We start from the raw sequence: 4,488 nt of genomic DNA on the forward strand, positions 1-4,488 counted from the left end.
AAAGCGCCAGCCTCGTCCTCTAAAGTTTTTAGCTTTTTCAATGTCAGCTAAGAGGTCGAAGCCACGAGCGTGCACCTCCTCAAGAGTTTCTCTTTGGGATTGTCGCCTGGTGTGATCAAGAGCACATAATAATTTGACTTCAGCCGCTATAGAGATTTGCTGTGCCCGAATGTTGGCAGCTTCTGCATCAGCTCGATAAGAGGACACAAACGCCTCTGCATCGAATTTGGCCTTCGCAAGCTCAGCGGCCGATTTAGCTTCGAGCTCCTCAATTTTTTGGCTCCGGGCCAGGCTTTCTCACTTTACATTTTGAAGCTGGCGCTCGATCGAGATTAGCTGATCCCGAAGCATGTCTTTCTCCGATGCGAGACGATCCATATGTTGCTTCCACCCCAAGGTCTCGGCCTCTTTCACCTTTAGCTCTTCTCGAAGCTGCTCCACCAACTCGCCCTTCTGCTGGGCCTGCAAAGTTGAAGTGTTAATAACTAAATCAAATGAGTACATAATAGACCAAGGGATGCATTACTTTTTCAATGAGCTCAGTCTGCTCTTGACGAGCTTTCGCCAATTCAACTCGGAGATCCCTGACCTCATCCTCTTTTTGTACATAGAGGCGCTTGAGGCCATCCCTCTCTTCCACCAGCTTCTTGAGTTCGGCTTCGCATCGGGCAAGCTCGGCTCGAGATTTGGAAAATGCTTGTCGATGAAGCACCGAGGCCTTCACACAAAGAAAAGGAGTCAGACTCAGAAAAATGAGAATAAAACTCGAGCGTAATTATGAAGACAAAAATTTACTTGTTTGAGAAGCCTCTGGGCCTCATCAAATATAAAAGAGGCACCAGGATCGGGACCATCTTCGATCCCTGCAAGGCACTCCCGAAAAATATCACTCCCTTCATGGGTCGTTCCCACATCAGGAGTCCTTATGGCCCGAGCATCTCAGAATTGCCCTTCGGAGAACACAGGGCCCGACGGCGAGTCATCTACATTAATTATCCCAAGTGATTCACTTGGGATATTATCCTCCCTTTGGAGGGCCTCGGAACTAGGCTCCTCGGGCTCGCCCGCAAAATGTCACCCGGGACGAGATGCATTTTTACCACCTAATGGCTCGGGGACTCTGCTCGAGCTCCCCTCCGAAATTTCTTCGGTTCGAGATTGAACCGCATCAGCCACCATCGGTTCAGCAGACTTTGAAGCGTCAGTGCTTCCTCTTTTCTGAGCTACCAACAAGCAATCGTCATCTTCTCCCCCCCTCTTCGTCATCCCGAAGGTGTTGGGCCACTTCTGAAGATAGGGCTGCAGAATCGGCCCTAGGCTTTCGAGCCTTGCTTTTCTTTGGCTTCGGGGAACTTGCAGGCAACCCCCTTTTCCTTTTCTTCTCTTTGGTCGATTTTGGGATTTTTTCTTCACCGGGCGGGGGCGGCCGCATAGCAACGGCGTCTTCGAGGCCTGCATAATGGTAAAGTGAGCATTCCATTAAGAAATATCAATATGTGAACAAGAGAACTCACCATGGTTTTTAGCTTCCCATCGACCCTTGGCCAGATCATGCCAATTGCGTTTCACGTATGAAGAAGCAGAGGCCAGTTGTCGAACCCAACATGCGAGGTCCGGAACCGTACCAGGGAACAGAGGGGCAGCTGCATCATCAAAAGGGAGTTAAATCGAGAAAGAATAGAGAAAGCATAATATTGATCATCATAGATAAGCTTGCACTTACATTTCATATTCCACTCCTTAGGGAATGGCATCCTCTCGGCAGGGATCACATCGGAAGTCCTGATTCGGACAAACCGACTCGTGCACCCTCGGTCTTTGTGCTCATCGTTGCTAGAAAATAGCGAATTCGAGTATCGACACTGGAGCTTTGTCAAACCGCCTCGATAGAGTCGAGGGCTATATAGCCTGATCAAGTGGTCGAGGGTGAAAGGCATCCCCTCAATCTGGCCCGAGAAATACCTGATCAAGTTGACGATGCGCCAGAAAGAAGGGTAGATCTGGCCAAGCGTCACCTGATATTGGTGGCAGAAATCAAGAATAATTGGATCTATGGGACCCAGTGATGGATCTACGGGACCCAATGTAAAAGGGTAGGTATACACCCTTAAGTACCCTACCTTATGGGTGGTGATGTCCTCTTCGGGGGAAGGGATTACATCATCCTTATTTTCCCAATTGCAATCCTTTTTCACCTTCTCAAGTTCATCTTCAGTTATCAAGCTATATCGAGACATGGGCTCACATCGGCCTGTGTCGATGCAGGTTTATCGATTTTAAAATCAAAAGTTAGCTCGCACGGCCCGGGAACGCACTCTTCGATACGAGGTGGCACCACCGTTCTACCTCTGGCCGGTCGCGATGATGAGGAAGCCTTTTCTTTTTGAGGAACTGTTTTAGAGGTCTTTGCCATGGTTTTAAGTTAAGAGATGCAGAAGTTGGCGGAGTTTGTCATTTTCTGGTACTAAAAGGACGGTGGAAGCAGGCGATGAGAGAAAGAGATGAAGAGAAGAAGGGATCAGCGAGATTGCAAGGAAGAAGTAAAGTTCTTAATTCAAAAAAGGAGCCCCTTATTTATAAGTAAGCGGCGACGGTTCGGCGGCGCTAGTAGCCGACCATTACTGGCATGCATTTAATATTTTGAGGAAGCGAACCGACGGGACGTTTCGGTCACCTCGAGCCCTTACGTCACGGGGATGACATCGTCATTGGGGACTCTAGAGAACCGAGGCTCAACTCATTTCTTATCATCTTATTCTAAGAAACGCGGGGACTATCTGTATACGGTCAAAATCAACTATGCTCGATTTGGTGGGCTCGAGGAACCACTTCAAGAATAAGTCTGAAGTACACTGGGTTTGAGGCCCATGGCAGAGTTCGAAGTTCGAAGATCAAAGTGACCGATGAATGTCGAGGGTGAACGTGACCGGCCTCGAGATAATGCCGTTGTGGCTTTGTAACAGAAAGAGCAAGATTTCCGCCACGTCCCCAAGATCGTGGCGTAAATTCAGGAATAGATTTGTACGAGTTAGTATGAATCCGTACTAGGCGGTTAGACAGCTATCCCAATAAGATTCCTTACTATAAATAGAAATGTACCTTATTTAGGTTCCCCTACTGTATAAAGAGGACCCTAATCATTTGTAACGATCATCGATCATTGGCAAAAGAATACATTCTCTTACTTTCTCGTTCATTGTTTATCAGAATTGTCCTTTAACTTTATTGTTCTTACTTTACTGCTCTTGACCTACCTTGAGGCCACTTTAGCTCGAGGTTGAGATTGGCTTGCACACTGGATTGATTTTATTCATTTCCTTCATTTATATGTTAGTTTTCTTGGTTTATTACTAAATCACATATCTTAAAATCATAAATTAAATTTAATTGTTACTCGTATTTTCGAGGTAAACAAAAACTTCTGCCTGTAATTTAAAAAGTGATATTTTAATAGTAATCCGTTTTGTCTCAGTTTCAAGTAAGTGATTATTTAATATCAAATAAAGTCTGTCGTTCTCACAAAAAACAGTCGTTATATAATTAAAATTGAGACTAGTGTTTAAGAAATTATTAAATATCTTCAGTTGCGGTTGAACTTCAATTAAGTGATTGTTAGAAAATTTACTGGACTTTATAAACTTCATGCTGTCATGTATATAGATTATTTGAATATCAATGGGAAAAAACTAAAGAACTTGATCTTGTACCTTCTCAGGGAACTTTTCTTTCTCAGAAAAAAACAGGAGCTTTTCCTTTAAAACACAGGAGGCAAAAAGACAAAAAAATAGATTCCGTTGCCGGGACTTGAACCCGGGTCTCTCGGGTGAGAGCCGAGTATCCTAACCACCTAGACTACAATGGATTAATTATTTGAGTTGCCGTACAGTTTCAAATTATCATATAGTAAACCTATTTGTATCTTTAACCGTTGTCAAATGGTTCCTGCACCCACGTAAGAAATGTTATGTGGGTACGTACCTAGACTGCCATCTCAAAATTTCTCATTGACTTGGCACATAGTCACACCAAAAGGGAGGAGACATAGTAGAGTGTCAAGAACAGGAAAGGCCACCATTTTGTTAGAAGATTGTGGAGTCAGGAGTGTCAAGAACTGTTTGAAAATCTTGAGTTTTCAACATAACGTTCGGTTTCGGCTTCGACTTCCGATTTCGATTCAGATTTGGTCAAATGATCTGATTGATTGATTAATTTTTTAGACCTAATTTATTTATTAATATTAAGATTAACACAATATTATCTGTATGGGTCAAAATCTGATCCCACGATAATTAACGAGGCTAATCCCGTTTTAAGTTAATTCATGATTAATTAACGGCACGAACACTCAGGATTGACAACGTTCAACCCGCCTCTAGCTCGGCCGACAAGGCCCTGGCCTATGCGCCAATACAAAGGCGAGATCTCAACGTGGTTACAGCCACTTATTGCCAGCTCACGAAGCTCACAGCTATAAATACCAAGAGAGGA

At 44.3% G+C, this 4,488-nt stretch overlaps 1 non-coding gene across 1 annotated transcript; it reads right to left on the minus strand.

Annotated features, from left to right (window-relative positions):
- Window positions 1–3,789: 3,789 nt before the first annotated feature.
- On the minus strand, window positions 3,790–3,862 carry TRNAE-CUC. Its single transcript has one exon. It is a non-coding gene; the product is annotated as a tRNA-Glu (tRNA).
- Between the last annotated feature and the right edge of the window lie 626 nt (window positions 3,863–4,488).

This window comes from Nicotiana attenuata, unplaced genomic scaffold (genome assembly GCF_001879085.1).
Source record: "Nicotiana attenuata strain UT unplaced genomic scaffold, NIATTr2, whole genome shotgun sequence".
In the NCBI taxonomy this organism is placed as follows: Eukaryota; Viridiplantae; Streptophyta; class Magnoliopsida; order Solanales; family Solanaceae; genus Nicotiana; species Nicotiana attenuata.